Source organism: Helianthus annuus, chromosome 10, assembly GCF_002127325.2.
Source record: "Helianthus annuus cultivar XRQ/B chromosome 10, HanXRQr2.0-SUNRISE, whole genome shotgun sequence".
Lineage (NCBI taxonomy): Eukaryota > Viridiplantae > Streptophyta > Magnoliopsida > Asterales > Asteraceae > Helianthus > Helianthus annuus.
The window spans coordinates 3,043,303-3,062,490 of record NC_035442.2 but is presented as its reverse complement, the minus strand read 5'-3'; the positions used below and the strand labels follow the sequence as shown (position 1 = coordinate 3,062,490).

The 19,188-nt window shown below is 38.5% G+C and overlaps 1 long non-coding RNA gene across 1 annotated transcript; it reads left to right on the top strand.

The window, feature by feature from the left end:
• Positions 1 to 12,865: 12,865 nt before the first annotated feature.
• On the top strand, positions 12,866 to 16,408 carry LOC110889590. The gene is made up of 3 exons (XR_004870428.1): positions 12,866 to 13,179; positions 14,736 to 14,820; positions 15,936 to 16,408. It is a non-coding gene; the product is annotated as an uncharacterized LOC110889590 (long non-coding RNA).
• Positions 16,409 to 19,188: the final 2,780 nt, after the last annotated feature.

The following is a 19,188-nucleotide window of genomic DNA, read 5'->3' as shown; positions in this document are numbered from 1 at the left end:
TTATGCATGAAGAAAATATGATATCCATGCATGCTCATTTATATATAAATTAACTAAATATGTAGTATATAAGTTTTGTAATCTATTTATGATAAAGGAATATATAAAATAATCTATACTATATAATAAAAGAAACCTGATTTTGGACACGTGTCATTCATTAAAGATGTCTACATTTGTAATTTCCTACCTTTTCATACTTAATATTATTATTTACCAAATTGACACTTTTTTATTTAGTTTACCCTCATCTCATATTTTATGAAAAAAAAATATCGATTATTCTATCTCTTATTTTCATATTGCATTTTTTTTTTTAAAATTTAGTTTGTACTTATCGTTTCCGTTCAAATGGGACAGAAGTAAAATTATTGGGTTTTACATTTGTAATTAGTTGTTTTTTTATTAAGATGCTATCGTTCTATTTGCTCATGTTCAAAATGATCAGAAAAAAAAAAACTCTGTTATTTTTGTTTCTAGGAAATCATAATCATTTTATTTGATTCAATCATTCTAGAAGTTTTAAAACTAAAATATAATCTATCATAATCAAATTCACATTTCAAAACCCTCAAAATTCAACCATTCAATAATCACAATTACTCACATGTATAAGCCCATATATAATCTAACCTACTTTTAATAAAGGATTCCAATTAATTCTACGTGAAATTTATAAAGACTTTTTGTTATACACTTAATTTCATATATAATCTAATCTAACTTTTAATAATATATATATGTGTGGACGCTCGAAGGGCAAAAGTGAAATTGCACTAATTTTATCGTTATTTCACTAAATTTGTGAAAATAACGTTAAAAGCGGCGGACGGTTAATCATGCATCATCATCATGTGGTGGCGTTGATAGCAGAAAGACAAAAAGGAACATGCACTAATCGGTCTTTGTCCCGATTGCTAAGTGTTATGTGTCTTATGTCCAAAGCTTTATGCAAAACTACTATCGAGTCGGGGGTCTTACTGAAAGCAACCTCTATATCTTACTCTCCTCAGACCCTACCTTAGCTTTGCTATTTGTGGGATTTATTGAGTATGATGATGATGATGATGATGATGATGATGATGATTTAGTATATATAATTAGATTTATTCAACCCGTATAATACATGCGGTTTATAAAGATATAATTTTTTTATTATTTAGTTTATAAAATTACATTTATCCAACCCGTGTAATATACAAGGTTATAAAATTACATTTATTTAACCCATGTAATACACAGTGTTTTTAAAAATATAACTTTTTTTTATTATTTAGTATATATAATTAGATTTATTCAACCCGTACAATACACGGGTTTTTATTATTTGGTATATAAAATTACATTTATTCAGTACAATACATGAGGTTCTTAGAGATATAATTTTTTTATTATTTAATATATAAAATTGCATTTGTTTAATCCGTGTAATAAACGAGATTTTTAAAGAATAATTGTTTTAATTTAATATATAAAATTATATTTATTCAACCCGTGTAATACACGGGGTTCTAACCTAGTATAATATAATATTAATAATATTCAAGTTGTTGTATCAACTTTTAGCCATCACTTTGGCATTATGTGGGATGGGTATTCCTACCCTAGCTATATATACCAAATCTGATTAACGTGAAAATAATAAATTATGTCTATTTGTAGTTTTTTTTTTATTTTTTTAATTTTAGTGTAAACTGTATCTAAGTTCGTGTATGACCATAAGGTGGTCGAGGTACATAAGTCTCGACCCACCCATGTTACATTAACGAATACAAAAGTAAAATCTTAGTAATATACGAACTTAGAATACAGTTTCACTATATGTGTTGAGTTATGTCAAAAAGATCTAATTTGACTCGTATGGTTTAAAGTATACAGAAGCTAAGTTAGTAAATATGTGTAAGTTGACCAATAAAAGATGCTTGAGATTTCATTTTCATATGACAGAATAAAGAGTGAAACTCGGTCAATAATAATATCGATGAGATATAAGACATATCTACTTATATAAGAATGTCAGGTATGAAGCTATTTCTCTTGCGATACATTATAATACGATGCAGATAGTTTTACGCGAGTTTGGGAATACACCAATTCAATGGAGGTATATGAAATAATTTCGCGTAATTTATGGGTATGAGGCCAAAGCTTAGTCTTAGACATATATACGGAAACTACTTGTCAATACTCGAACACAAGGTTAATACGTTAAATAATTTTTATGCTTATGGTGGTAAAATTTTATTATTCATCAAAATTATTGTTATAGCTTTTCCTAAGAAAATAAACATATTTATGGTTCCCATTTTGGGTGTCCATTCACTTCATATAGTATTGTCAAATTACCATTATATCACTTAATTCCTACCTTGGTTATCCACGTTCACTAAAAAAAAAGTCATAACATATTGTCCAATAGCATAAATTAAGATTTTAGAAACTTTGAACATGTTTCGAACGTGTCAACCTTCTTTGGTCGTGGGAGCTGTCTCTGTTTTTGATGAAGGCATTCGGGGAGCATTAGAGGATATTGTTGTTTGTGGGGTGCCTTTTTTGGAGATCTCCAGTGGAGGTTGGCTTCTCACCCGACCCGGTTCGGATGCTTAGGGATTTGTACGGCTAAGGATGCCTCTTCATATGCTTTCGTGGCTTCAAGGGCCCAATCTTGGGGTTTACAAGACCACATACTCCGAGAATGTGGTGGGGATGTTTTAGACTCCGATTACAGAAGTGCGTTGGACCTTTTGCATAGTTCTCTTCCCGACTTTGATATTGGCGGTTTCTACATTAAAGACACCGCCCCTCCTAAATCCCATAAAATTCTAGCGAATGCCTTATATGGCGAAATTGTCAAGAGGTTTGAAGAGAAGTTTATTTTATCCCCTCGGCAAAGAGCTGTGTTTGAATGCCTACGTGCCCCACTGCCACACCCCGATTTCCACGTGTATCACCGGTGGGCCCGGTGGGGGATTACCGTGACGTAGTTGGCAACAATATAGTCAAACCACAATATTTAAATGCACAGCGGAAGCATAAAGATAAATTATATTTCAACCACTTGGTTGTAATATCTGAGTATCACGAGTAGTTGAAACAAATCCACAGAGGATCAAAATAAAAGATAGAAAAATAATTGTTCAACAGATATTGGCATCCCAAGCTTGCGAGACTCTAACGATGCTAGGAGTGGCCAGCCTATTACGTGTAGAACCTGCATTAATCTTTTTGGGGAAAATACGTCAGTTTACACTAGTAAATACATTCAACCGACACTTTTGTAAAATGTTTAATAAAATTGATTTGAATGCACAAGGCACAAACTCTTTATAACTTGAGATAATTTATAATTAAATCTTGTAAAAGAATTACATGTTTATTATGCGTTCGGTAGCCCGGGTCGTGCCGGGTTAAAGGTTAATAGACACGCCACAAAGCATAAAGCCGTGGCGGGAAAACCAACGGTTATACCTTTAATTATATAGACACAGTACGGGTGTACGCCTACACCCGTGTGTCAGGGTCGTGGCCATTTCGTAAAATGATGCCAAGGATATCCGGGACATGGTCATTAAGCTCCCAAAGGCGTAAAGCCAACAAAACAAGTTTTTAAACGGGTCACATTGATAATACCCAGCTACTAATGAGTTGGGGTCAATTGCCCGACCAAGCGGTATTTTACATACCGTAACCCAAGCCCGTATAACGGAAAAATAAGTTAAAAGTATTTACCTGAGCAAGTATTATCCTTAATAACAAATGCAAGTTTCTTTTACTGGTCTCCTATTCTGGAACGAAGGTTTAAACAACCTATTAGAATCCTAACGGGTCTTTAATTTAGCCGTAGCTTAGACCGGTTAGTTTCAAAGGATATTTACGGTTTAATCGCGTGGAGGGCGAAAACCGGGAATAGGACGTGGTTTGGCCCCAACAGGTTTGAAGACCTGTTTTATATGGGTATTATAACCACACTCTGTATTTTGAAGTATAAACGATAAGGTTTGACCCGTTTCGGCTAGTTTATGTAAACTAGTTACATAACGAACCGTGCGCGCAAAAGGCGTAACGGGTAACCGTAAGAGTCCTACACAGGTTTCCTAAGTTAATATGCCTTAAAGAGGTTGTGGTATCAGTAGAATACCTTCCATAATACCCGTAACGAGTTTAAATCCATTATATGCCCCGTAGGGGTATTTCGGTCACTTTTAAAGATTTTAAAAGAGGTTTCTGAGTTCTACAGGAAAATCTGAGTTTTCCGAACAGCTTATAGAGTCCAAAATACTCTATTTATTATTTAAAATTAGTAGCCACTGGAATCGGGTCAAAATACATTGTAGAACTCAAGTTATGTCCAAAAAGGGAATATTCGGTAGTTACCGAACCGATGCCATAACCGCAGGTTATGAGCAGGCTAAAAATAATTAAAAATGTTTAAAAATCCCAAAATATTATTTTACATCAGTGTGTAAAAGGTTTGGTGTCGAAATTTGGGTTTAGATAGGCTTTACGCTAAATGCGCCGTTTAATTACCAAAGTTTTCGTAATTGCGCTATTTAGCATAACTCCTATTCTACACCTCAGACTGACATGGAATTTTTAGGTACTTGTTTAGAAATCAGTAAGAAAGATTTTTGCTCTCTCACATTTCCCAAATTCTCGTTTTAAAGTCATAAGGGCGTTACGGTCAACTTTTAAGCATTTAACGGAAATGTGCTAAAGACTTGGACAAACAACGAACCGGTCACAGAGGGTTATACCATCATGTAACCTGGTCCTAAGAGAGTCCTAAGGCATATCTAAAACATACCATAACGGGTCAGAACTGAAGTCAAAGCAAAAGTCAAAGTTTTGCGACTTTCGGTTCCGAACCGGGTCAAAATAGTAAATGGTCGGATCAAACAAGCTTAGACTAGTTAATATACTTATTATCATGTTATATGAGTGTTAAAACATTATACATGCTATCTACATTACTGATTATGCATAAAATCGCAAAATAGCATTCTGTTGACTTTTTCTAAGCAAGTTTGACTCGACATTTGGACTAGTTAGAGTGGGAATCAGATGGTGCCCTTTTAAGGGTTTAAAGCCCACATGATTACCAACATATAACTACCTTTGATTCGACAAATCACTGGACCATTTGTGATTTATCGTAAAGTCAATCGTTAATTACGACGGTTTGACTTTTAAGCTAGAACTAGGCAAAAACTAAACCACAAAGGGTTAAACATACTTACAAGATTCCTATGCACGACTTGTGAAGCTTAGAGAGAATGCTAGAGCCTTAGAGATGATCAGAAATGTTGAATGAAGGTGTGAACAATTGCTACAACATGAATGGCCTTTTATAGTGTTCAACATCCTCCAAGATGGTGACAACTATGTCTATGGGGTGATCTAGATCATTTACAAGTGTATCCTAGTGCCTAGGAAGTGTTAGGAGTCGCCCATGTCTCCAAAAATATCTTGGTAAGTCGGTTTAACTGTTATAACAGCCAACAACCAACTTACTGTCGCTGGGCATCCCTTACGGATCGTAAGGCAGGGCCCTTGCAGTCCGTAAGCCTTTGGCGGGGAAAATGTTTTAACCTTTTGTCCCCTTACGGACCGTAAGGCAGGACTCTTGCGGTCCATAAGCCGTTGTCAGAGGCAAAAAAAATTTAACCTTTCATGCATTGAACAGACAACTGTCAATGCATGATTACTGGCCATGAATTATTAGTACCATGCCTTTAACCCATGCTTGATCAAATGTCTACCCCATTATGCAATGTAAAGAAGTTGAACAATGATAGGATTCATGAATAATGGTTTATTGAGCATTATTTTTCTTAGGATCCAAATTAGCAAACTTGGACCTCTTTTATTATTTGTAATTACCGGATTAAGGTACAATAGATGCTTATTAATTATGCTTAGGGTCTTGGGATTTATAACGAAGTCACTCAGAGGTAAAAGTTAACATGCTGACGCGTTCAAAAATCCTACCGTACATTTTTAATTAAATCCGGGTTTACAATACTTTTGTCGTAAGTGACACGTGTCATATATTTATTGGACACAAATTTTCGAGGTGTTACATCCTCACCCCCTTAAAAGAAATCTCGACCTCGAGATTTATTGAAATAAATGAGGATACTTTTCTTTCATCGTGGATTCTACCTCCCACGTGTATTCGTGACCTCTACGGGCATCCCATTTTACCTTCACAATCGGTATATATTTCCTGCGAAGTTTCTTAACCTGTCGATCCTCGATCCACATAGGTTTCTCAACGAACTTTAAGCTCTCGTCAATGTGTACATCTGTGTGCGGTATAACCAGTGATTCGTCAACGAAACACTTCTTCAGGTTACAGATGTGGAACACATTGTGGATACCACTGAGCGCTTCTGGTAAGTTTAATTTGTAGGTAACCGACCCGACACGTTCGATTACTTCGAAGGGTCCAATATATCTCGGGCTTAACTTGCCTTTCTTACCGAATCGCATCACCCCCTTCCAGGGTGATACCTTAAGCAAAACCTTGTCGCCTACTTCGAAATTGAAAGGCTTACGCTTCAAATCTGCGTAGCTCTTCTGCCTGTCTCGGGCAGCTTTCAATCGATCGCGAATTCGGGCAATTTTGTCCGTTGTTTCGAATATTATATCAGGTCCTGTCATCTGGACATCTCCTACTTCTGCCCAACAAACGGGCGTTCTACATTTTCTACCATATAGAGCTTCAAAAGGTGCAGCCTTAATGCTCGTATGGTAACTGTTGTTATAGGAGAATTCGACCAATGGTAGGTGGTTATCCCAACTGCCACCTAAGTCAATTGCACATGCACGAAGCATGTCTTCCAACGTTTGGATCGTACGCTCACTCTGTCCATCCGTCTGAGGGTGGTAAGCCGTACTGAAGTTTAGCTGAGTGCCTAAAGATTGTTGGAAACTTTTCCAAAAGTGTGACGTGTATTTGGTATCTCTATCAGAGATGATAGACACAGGCACGCCATGAAGGGCTACAATCTTGTCTACAAACAACTGGGCTAATACATCGGAGCTATGAGTCTCCTTTATGGGTAGGAAATGTGCTGACTTAGTCAGTCTGTCCACTATTACCCATATTGTATCGTTTCCCTTCTTTTTCTTTGGCAACTTGGTAATGAAATCCATCGTCACAATTTCCCATTTCCACTCGAGAAGTTCAGGTTGTTGTAGCAAGCCTGACGGTCTTTGATGCTCAGCTTTTACTTGCGCACAAGTCAAACACTTTGCTACGTAGGTGGCTATAGACTTCTTCAAGCCTATCCACCAAAAATTTGTCTTTAAGTCCTGGTACATTTTATCAGCACCAGGATGAACGGAATATCGGGAACTGTGGGCTTCCTGAAGGATAACGTCACGAAGACCTCCATAAACAGGAACCCATATCCTCCCATTCAATCTCAGAATTCCGTCTTTGCCACAGGATAACTGCTCCTCGGTTAACCCTAGCTTTTCGTTTGGATAGTTAGCTTCTAACACAGCTTCTTTCTGTGCAGCTAACAATCTCTCATTCAGGCTGTTCTTAATTTCAATGCTCTTGGCATTGATCCTTATCGGTTTGATTCTTTCTTTTCTGCTCAAGGCATCTGCGACTACGTTGGCCTTGCCTGGATGGTATCTTATTTCACAGTCATAGTCGTTTAGAGTTTCCATCCAACGTCGCTGCCTCATATTCAGATCTTTCTGATTGAACAGATGCTGAAGGCTTTTGTGATCAGAATAGATCACAAATTTAATGCCATACAAGTAATGCCTCCAAAGCTTTAGTGCAAATACAACGGCACCCAACTCCAAGTCATGGGTGTTGTAGTTCTTTTCATGCACTTTCAATTGTCGCGAAGCATAGGCAATCACCTTGCCCCTCTGCATAAGCACACAACCCATACCGGTGTGCGATGCGTCACAATACACGACAAATTCTTCCGTTCCGTCTGGCAACGTCAATACTGGAGCATTGCTCAGCTTTTGCTTAAGAGTATCAAAGGCTTCCTGCTGCTTCGGTCCCCAGTCGAACTTAATCTTCTTCCTAGTTAAAGATGTTAGGGGTGCAGCAATTCTTGAGAAATTTTCTATGAAGCGTCTGTAGTATCCTGCCAGACCTAGGAAACTACGAATCTCCGTAGGTGTCTTCGGCTCCTGCCAGTTCATGACGGCTTCAACCTTGGCGGGATCTACTTGGATGCCACGCTCACTGACTACATGTCCAAGGAACTGGACTTCACGTAGCCAAAATTCACATTTAGAGAACTTGGCATAAAGCTTTTCTTGATGAAGCAGTTTGAGAATACATCGAAGATGTTTCTCGTGGTCATCTTGACTTTTGGAGTAAATGAGGATGTCATCGATGAAGACAATGACAAATTTATCCAAATAAGGCTTGCAAACGCGATTCATGAGATCCATGAATGCGGCAGGTGCATTGGTGAGCCCAAAAGGCATCACTAGGAACTCGAAATGACCATAACGAGTCCTGAAAGCAGTCTTGTGCACATCTTTGTCCTTGACCTTCATTGATGGTACCCTGACCTTAGGTCAATCTTGGAGAAGTAGCTAGCTCCTTGCAACTGATCGAACAGATCGTCGATCCTAGGCAAAGGATACCTATTCTTGATTGTAACCTTATTCAGCTCGCGGTAATCGATGCATAGGCGCATCGAACCATCTTTCTTCTTGACGAATAGAATTGGTGCTCCCCAAGGAGATGAACTTGGTCTAATAAATCCCTTGGTCAGCAGATCATCTAGCTACGTCCTCAGTTCTTTCATTTCCGTGGGTGCCAATCTATAGGGTGCTTTCGCAATAGGCGCGGCTCCTGGAATGATGTCTATACTGAATTCCACTTGCCTTTCTGGTGGTAAACCAGGCAGTTCTTCCGGGAAAACCTCAGGATAGTCAGAGATGACTGGAATGTCTTCAATCTTGGGTCTCTCCTCCCCAATAGTCACATGTGCCATATAAATGACACATCCTTTCTTCAAACATCTGGATGCCTTTAGCATAGATACATGTGCAGGCAATCCATGTCAAGTATCTCCTTGGATGGTAAGTGGTTCTCCAGATGGGGTCTTGATTACCACTTGCTTCTGGTTGCACACGATTTAGGCTTGGTTATGCGATAACCAATCCATACCCAACACTACGTCAAAACCAGCGAGTTTAAAGGGTAACAGGGATAAAGGAAAAGAGTGATTCCTAATGGATATAATATATCCATCTAAAACAGTCGAGACTGCTCCCATAGTCCCATCAGCTAGTTCTACTTCATATTTCACATTCAAGTTTTTAACAGGCAATTTTAATAACTCGCAGAACTTATCATCCACAAAAGATTTATCTGCTCCAGAATCAAACAAGACTCTTGCGAATACATCATTGATAAGAAACGTACCGGTTATGACTTTATCGTTCTGGATAGCCTCTTGAACATTCATCTGAAAGACCCTCGCATTGGTCTTTTTACCATCTTCAGTCTTCTTCGCTATCTTCGGGCAGTTAGTCTTGATGTGCCCTTTCTCGTTGCAACTATAGCAAGTTGCATCCTTGAGTTTCTTGCACTCAAGAGTCTTATGCTCAGAGGACTTGCATATCCCACACTCCTTCGGTGGGGATTTCTTTTCAAACCTGCACCTTCCGAAGTGGTGCTTCTGGCAAACCTTGCACAAGGGCTTATCGCCCGACTGTCGGTCATTCTTCCTGCTCTCTGACCCCTTCTTGTGGTCACGATTTCCCCGATTCTTCTTGCTGGATCTACGTGAATCATCATTTTCACGTTTTCTTTTCTCACTTTCAGCGTTTCTCAACGATCTCTGTCTCACTGCATCCAGGGTGAGAGACAGAGATATATCTGCCACGGACCTGAAGGTAGCAGGCCTTGAGGCCTTCACGCTAGCTTTTATTTCTGGGGCCAAACCCCCAATGAAGCGCGCGATCCGTTTGGGTTCCGGTGTAACAAGGTACGGAACCAATCTCGACAGAGTGTTGAAAGTCGTGAGATACGCCTGGCAATCCAGGTTCTTCATGACCAACGATAAGAAGTCAGACTCTATCTTCTCAACCTCGTGCTGAGGGCAGTAGTTTTCTTTGATGAGAGCAATAAATTCCTCCCATGACATGCTATACAAAACAGCCTTCCCAGAGGCTTGAACCAAAGATCTCCACCACGCTAGGGCTTCACCCTTGAACGACTGGGATACAAACTTCACCACGTCTCTCTCAGCACAACCACTGATGTCCACAACAGTGTCCATTTCGTCTAACCAGGTCATACAATCCACCGCGCCCTTCTCCCCAGTAAAATCTCGGGGCTTGCAGGAAACAAAGTATTTATACGTGCAACCCTTGGCGCGAGGTGCGTCATCGACCACTTTCTTCTTAGGATGGACGCTATTCTCATTGGATGAGTGCCTATCGTCGTCCTTCTTAGGCTTGGACGGAGTCGAGGGCGGTTTGCTGTGAGATTTAGAGTGGGTTTTTGGCTTTGAGTGTGGTGTCGATAAGGTTCTGCTTCGGGATTCGTTGTACTCTTCATATTGACGATCTAAGGCTATCTTTACAGCGTTGTCTACCAAAGCTTTCAACTCAGCGCCCGTTATATGAATTTGGGCGTTATCATTGTCATCTTCTTTCGAATGACTATTAACTCCACTTGGGTCAGCCATCGCAACTTGAATCTGTTACAGAAGATAATGACAATGTTTTATTCAGGAGTTTATTATGGAATTGTCTTTTATGGCAATTCATTAACCATGGTAAACATAGACCATATCTGGTTAATTTGTTACTCGCTTTTATTTAGGATTTGAACATAACTTATCCTAATTACAAATAATATTGTTAGTGGCACCAAAAGCCTAGTCACGAGGACGTTTTATATATTATTAGCCAGGATTTCAGAGAATCAAGGCATGAAGGTTTGAACCATAGTTCTTTTACCTTTTCTGACAGGGAGTCATAGACTACAACTGTCTTTTGTCTTATTTGACAATAAGTAGGGCCCGTAGGCACTTCATCACTAATGGATGTTTGATAATCGGTCATCTTTATTGACGACTTAACCCTTGATTTACAAATCATTAATTTGGGTTTTGGAATCCTTTGAAGGATTCTTATATAAGAATGACGCGTGCGATTTAACGAATCACATCTGCCAAGAACGTTAACATGTTTACAGAGGTTAACGGAAATCTGAATCTTTCAATCAGGTCTTACCATCTTGGCCGGGTCTTATAATGACACCAAGCTAGGTTTCACCATTAAGATTCTTTATTTAGTAGGCAGATTAACTTAAAAGGAATGATTTTTGATTCACTTCATATAATAAGATATATAATGACAGTAATGAAATTTATAAACTAATATTCCATTAATCATAATAATGGTTACACACTGCCCTAAACGGAACTTTTTAATAGACAAATACCTACGCAGAGGTTTACAGAAAAACAAGTCCACACAGGGACCAAATACGAGGATAGGTGTCCCCACAGGGACAAAAGATAAGTCCACGCAGGGAATGAAAGGCAATTGTCCACGCAGGGACTAAAACAAATAGATGTCTAGACAGGGACTAGCATAATAAATGTCCACACAGGGACTTGGTTTAAAATAGAAATTACATTAGAACATATAAAGACTAATGATCCTGTTTCTTCTTGCCCTTCAACAGGTTCGCCAAACCCTTGAGGAACCCACGGTTGTTCTTACGTTCCTCTTCAAAATCTCGTTCCACACGATTCAAACAGTGGAGGATTTCTTCCTGTTCTGGTGGAGAAAAACGCGGCTGTTGTGACGGTTGTTGAACCGGAGGTCTAGGAGGTGCTGGATACCCATGAGCTGAGTAATCTACTCCCCAAAGATTTCCATATTGTCTGTCGGGATGGAGGGCGTTGTACCTAGCCGCTACCACGTATGGGTCGGCTTCATAATTATAATTGTAGTCAAATGGTGGCGAAGACGGTGCAACTGGTGCAACTGGCGCAGAATTCGCCTCTTGGACTGGGCTTGAAGGCCCCTCTTCTTGCAGTGGCGGATAATGACTACCACTGGAGTGTCGAGGGGTGCTGAAATGAAATTCCCCTCTTCGAGTGGACATACGTGCGCCTGATCTCCTACGCCTTGGCGGATCAGGAGGTGCTTGCTGAACTGGTGGCGGAGGAGGTGGTGGCGTAACTGCCACGAAACGCGGATCCTCGGAGGGATCTTGCTGCTGCTGATGATGCGATACTTGATGAGAGGGCGTAAAATACCACTCATGCTGGTTGAATAGCGCCTGGAAACTGTCTGGACCTTGATAGGGTGTTCCGTGGAAAGAAGATCCGTCAGAGATCTCAATAGGGTGCGTGGGAGTACCGCGCGCAGGTTCTATGGGATCCGTGTCCTCATCCATATCTACCGCATTATCTTCGGAGAAATGATCTTCTGGTCCCAACGGGTTAAAGCCCGCTGGTTCTTGGATATAGTCTGCCGGGTTGAACCGGCCTTGGAAGAAAGGAGTGGGATCGCCAAAGGAACGATGCGAAACAGAACGTTTGAGAGGTATATAGGAAGGTTGAGGGTTACTGGGATCGTTTTCCGAATTTGGCCCAAACGAGTGACGGTATGAAGGCGTCGAGCTGTGTGAGATAGACCGTCTTGCTGGTTCAAAGAGGTTTCTTCTATGTCTCTGAGGCTTTTCGCTCCTCGTGCTGGAAGGAGCTCGCATGTTCGAAGGTCCGGCCTCGTGATCATTATGAGTAGTGATCGGCCCTTTGCCTCTTCCTCCTCTTCTAATTGCTGGCGTGTAACACCCCAAAATTCGAATTATTAAATTCATTAGCATGTTATCATGATTAATAAAATGTGAGAAATATGTTATTTAACTTGGTTACCGATACAAGTTAGATAGTAGTAATAAAGATTGGTGCATAAACAATTACCACACTAAACTTAAGGGGCTAAAGGTGACATGTTATGAAAGTTGAATTAATAAAAATGAAATAAAAAAAAATAAAACACACACATCAGATGTGTGTGTGTGTTCGACGCCAGAGCCAAGAGAAGAAGGGGAAACCCTTTCTAATCACACAAATTCATCCAATTGAAGCCCTAATCATGGCCATTGCTCATGCATGTTGGTGATTTCTTGATCATCTAGACTTACTAAAGCTTAAGGTAAGAAGAATTTGGCATTTTGATGAACTTGATTATGTTAGGGTTCAAGAAAATCCATGAGTTTATATGGAATTAGAATGATGTTGAACTAGGATCACCATCTAGAACATTATGTGTGCTTAAAAATCGGCTAATCAATGTTGGAAGTGAAAACCCACATAGAGTAGAGTGGGTATGAGTTGTATGCTTGCTAATGTTATCATGTTTAAGTAGAATCATGGCCGAATTGTTAGTTATCTTAGTGAATTAGAATGAAACCCATGTGTAGCGTAAGAATGATTATGATGAACATGTGAATTTTGATATTAAGATTATGTTGTTGCACAAGATGTTATATGATAGGTTTTGATAGTAAACATGATGTAGAATTGATGACAATGTGATATTGCTTGAAAAAAAAAATAGTTCAAGAGATGAATTTGGGAAGAACATGCTTAAACCACTTGTACACTATGCTTGGAAAGTAGATCGCACACCAAGTGTTTGATGAAATGCCTAGTATAGGTTAGTGTGTGTTATCACTTGTATGGAATGTTAATTAAATAGTAATGAAGGCGATTATGTATTATAAGTATGAAAAGTGCTTAGTTATGATTGTTGTGTACAAAATGACATGCTACGTGTATCGAGTAACAAAGCTGATTAGAATTAAAATTTGTTGCGCAACAATTTTGCAAAAATCATATAAAATCATAGGAAGGACCTGTGAGGTCGAGCCTTATATGCTCAAAAAGCTATTTAAACATATTACGTTTTGTGTTTGAACATGTTTGTTGAATTCGGATGTTAAACAGGCCAAAACAGTGCCCAAAGTCGGCAATACTGTTTTGACAGCAAGCTGTTTGGAAGCATTTCAGCTTCTGTGCTGATTTTGTAAAAATCATATAAAATCATAGGAACGTCCGATTGTTACGATCTTTATATGCTTAGAAAGGTCTCTGAGTGTAGATCATTTCATATTTGAACATGAAGAACTGAATCAGAAGATAAATGGGTTAAAATGTGTCGTGAACAGCTGCTGCACTGAAAGTTGCTGCACATTTTTAGTATAAATATTAAGTAAAAATAGTTGTATTGTTATGCACACTTGTATTAATCATGAACTACTGATTTTAATAAATTATTAGTAAGTTATTTGATTGTTTTAAGTGTCTAAAATACTTACCAACTAGTTTATGCATATGATTGCACCAACGGGTCGAAATGGGTTGTTGATAGAAAATAGTAGAATGGATGTGTAAAAACCAAGGTGTTAAGAAATGGTATGAAATGTTTAACGTATGAAACAAGTTGCCTAACTTAGAAAATGTTATCATTCGAAGTATGGAATTTTGAAAGAATAATGAACATGATGTAAATACATAATTATGCATGCTAGAAGCTCATGTATGACTTTTGTGATGATGGAATGATAAATTGTTAAATTGATTAGCATTGTAGTATTATGATACATGTTGAACTCGTTAAGCGATTGACACGTGAATAGAAGTGTGATTAGTGATGCGTATGATTACGTATACTAACTATTGAATGGATGTAATGGAATGAGATAATAGGAACGTGTCAAGGAGAGCTCAAGCATAGGAGGATAACGGGTCAAGATAAGGCAAGGTGACAAATACACTTATTGGAGTACTCAAGGTAAGTGATTTCCGTAGTCACTTCTTAGTTTGTTTAAGTAATACAACGCTTTTTTTAATTAGACATGATGTTTGATGTCAATTATGCGTTGAAGTCTTTCATTGTGCATAATGGGAATAAAGTTGATTAAGACGCCCTTGATGGGTATGTTGGGCGAACAATCTTAAAGTAGACTATAAGGAAGCTATTCGATTAGTGTAATGGTTATGGTCTAGTGTGAAAATGTGGAGTATGGTTTTGTATGTCATAAACCACTTAATGCGTAAATAACCATAACGGGTCGAAAATAAGCATTTGAGCGATAATGGGTTAAGAGGATGCAAGACATCCGAGAATTTAATCTTTTATGATAGATGTCAACGAAATTATTAAGTTCATATGAGATTGAGGTCAAATAATCAGATTATGTTGATGTACGCTCGAACGGGTCAAATAGTTAGAAAATGATTATAAGTCGAATGCATGTAAGTTAAGAATTTCCTTAATCCGGATGTAGGATTTTAAGTTCATATGAAAGAATGTGAATTTACAAGCATGTAGGAAGAAACGGGAGGTTAAACGGGTAAACGGTTTAAAAGTTATGCGAGTTTTAGTGCGTTCGAACGATGAAAACAACACAGCAGAAAAATGGCAAAAGCAGAGGCCGTCGCCGACGCCCCTATGGGCCGTCGCCGACGCCTCGTGCTTTTTCAGTTTGCTCCGACGTCCTGTTTTCCTGTCTACGGGGTTTTTAAGCTACGGGAAAAACTAAAAGCCGTCGCCGACGCCCTGTAGGGCCGTCGCCGACGGCCTCCCCATGTTTAGAATGCTGAAATTTGTTAACTAAGTTGTTTAATATATCGTAAGCTTCAGTATATCAACCGTGGTCTATGGTAAGCCTTCTAAACCAAATTTTGGGTGTTCTCTTGATGTTTTTGGGTTCTAAATCCAAGAATAAGCACCGTATAAATAATGTACGAATACGATAAGTGTATACGAACAAGTTAAACAAGAATTGGATGTAAGTAAAATATGCGTAGACACGAATATGTAAGCACGCAAGTACGTATGCAGGTATGCTTGGTTTCAATATGTTTGGGTAAGGATCTCACTAATAATGTGCTTGAGATTGGTAGGTAATGCAGGAATGAGAACGACGGATTCTCGTGGAATGGAAGCTGAACTCGGAACGAGAGATTCCGAGAGGATAGTCGGATAAATCAAAGTTTACTTTGTCGAATGTTATACTATTTAATTATATGTGAATTTGGTTGTACGATGATGTCAACGACTAATGGTTAGGTTGTATGTGATGCCCACAGGTACTACTCGGACTCCTTCTACCTTTAAGGATGATAAGCGGGCGTGGATCGAGTCGAAGAGCAAGGATTGTACGGAAAGAACGGTCACATAGTTTGAAATACGTAATGCTTTGAAACGTTAATTTAATGTAAATATTGTAAACCTCTTCCAGTAAGCGCTTAACATTTTCGTATTTGAGCTTTTATGTAAGTAATGTGTCTAATAAAGATAGAAATTTTAAGACTCGTATTTCCGCTGCGTCATTTTAAAGCTATTACGTGTTAGGGTGTAACAAGTTGGTATCAGAGCCCTGGTTTGAGAGAATCAAGTAACAGGAGGTAAATACTTGAACTCAAACCGGTGTGCTCTCGTGACCAAGAACCCGTGCAATCCAAGACTCGATCGAGGCCTAAAGGCAAAAGCGAATGTAAGTATGTATTAGATTATGTATTTGAAGGAAACTAATAGTATGTTTTGTGAAGGGTAAGCGCAATTGTTGGAAGAGATGATCCGTGAATGCGGTCTAGGACCGGCATCGAGGCAAGCAATGAAACGAATTGACCCCAGGTACGTAAACCTAACGTATGGGCGTATGAAATGGTATGGTTAAGCAAGTGAAAGAAAAATTTTGAACAAATTATGATAACGACATGGTAAATAAGTTTTGAAAATGTTACACGAGCCGAGACTAAATTCTTCGGACATAAGGTGGCGATTACGCGAAGACACGAAACTAGTACGTGGAATGTGTACCTGGCCAGTACACAAGAAACGTATGACGTTCGTGAGACCGTGATAATTATTACAGGTATGTCCGATAGAGTTTGGTAGCTGCTAGGCGTATGGGTGAAATGGGTAGTAAGACTCTCGGGGGATTGAGAGTACCTTGTAGGAATGAAAGATGTGAATGCAATGCTTGAATCCGCGAGGCGGATTCAAGGAATGAAATATGCGAATGCGATGCTTGAATCCGCGAGACGGATTCAAGGAATGAAATATGCGAATGCGATGCTTGAATCCGCGAGACGGATTCAAGGAATGAAATATGCGAATGCGATGCTTGAATCCGCGAGACGGATTCAAGGAATGAAATATGCGAATGCGATGCTTGAATCCGCGATACGGATTCAAGGAATGAAATATGCGAATGCGATGCTTGAATCCGCGAGACGGATTCAAGGAATGAAATATGCGAATGCGATGCTTGAATCCGCGAGACGGATTCAAGGAATGAAATATGCGAATGCGATGCTTGAATCCGCGAGACGGAATCAAGGAATGAAATATGCGAATGCGATGCTTGAATCCGCGATACGGATTCAAGGAATGAAATATGCGAATGCAATGCTTGAATTCGCGAGACGGATTCAAGGAATGAAATATGCGAATGAAATGATTGAATCCGCGAGACGGCTTCAAAGAATGAAAGAGGTGAATGCAATATTTGAATTCGTGAGGCGGATTCAAAACATGAAAGGTACGAAAGGTATGAGTAAGGTGTTCGAATCCGCGAAACGGATTTAAGATATAAAAGACAAAAACTAGTCTACTTAAGAAGAAGTCAATAGTTTGACCATGATTGTGTCACACAAGTCATATAAGTAAATGTAAAGCAAATGAACAAAAGTATGATAGGAGTGAAAATATCCGAAGTGTAAGTAATTACGAACCAGACAAGTAAATGTTTCTTAAGTGATATGATTCAAATTATGCTTAAATTTTCATATATATTTATATATATATATATATATATATGAATGTATTTATGGAAATAGGTTGCATGCGAGAAGGTCGAAAGGATAAACGGGTCATGCGGGTCAGATGGCGAATGCCATTTGAACTCGTTAGTTAATGTTTTGATATTTTAAGTTTTGTACTCATAGGTGAGCTTGATGAATGGACACGTAATGTCACTAATCGGAAAGGAATGATCTTCGTATGGTATGGATAACAAATCAATGGAATCTACTTCCGAGAGGTATGTATAAAAAGAATCATAACTCAAATAGGAGGTTATGACTCGACTAGAGACTGATGTATTAGAATAGAATATATATATATATATATATATATATATATATATATATATATATACAAACCGTAATGCAAAAATGTAAAATGAATTTCAAAATGTTCGTAATGATCGTCGGGTAGTATTGAACTTGAATGCTCGTAACTGTGGAAATTCTGATAGAATATACGAGACAGCAAGTATCGTTAAGAAATGCTAACCTTGATGCTCGGCTTGTTGGCCATGTTCATTTGAACAAGACCTTGTAGAAAAGATACGCATGGCATAATTAACAATAGTAACCTTGGAAATGATGCTTAGTCTTCGTGATAAGTACAGATAAGTAGGTTTGAGAAGGGTGATTTTGGTTGTAATAATAAGTCTTTGAATGAATATAGTATGCGTATGATAATATATCGACCCCTCCTAAGAGCTTAAAGGTAATCAGAAGTAATGATAGTAATGGAATGTTTAGGATGGCTCATAGTGAACAAAATGAAAGATTGTACATGATGTATGAGTAGAATGAAATAAATCGACTTATTTCGATGAATGAATGTAATATGCTTAAATAGGAAGCTAGAAACAAGCCGCAAACCTAAGTCTATACGAGTAATAATTGTATACATTTGGAATATGTTCAATGAATGAAATGCTATGGATAATATGTGCTAGAAACTAGCAATATAAAGTGAAAGACACTAATAAGAGCTCTGGATCAGACCCTGACCATTGTGTGATTATGAAAGTAAAATTACTAATTTAAGAAGATAAGAACAAAGTGTACGATTATATTTATGGTTAAGATTTTTATGCAAAGACCCCGAACGAGTTATGTGGTAGTGTGCCCATTGAATGAGTACAATAGAAAGGTAAATGTAGGAACGAGAGAGGTTTCGGGGACGAAACCTTCTTTAAGGGGGGTAGACTTGTAACACCCCAAAATTCGAATTATTAAATTCATTAGCATGTTATCATGATTAATAAAATGTGAGAAATATGTTATTTAATCTTTTTGGGGATTCGAATAAAAGATAGAAAAATAATTGTTCAACAGATATTGGCATCCCAAGCTT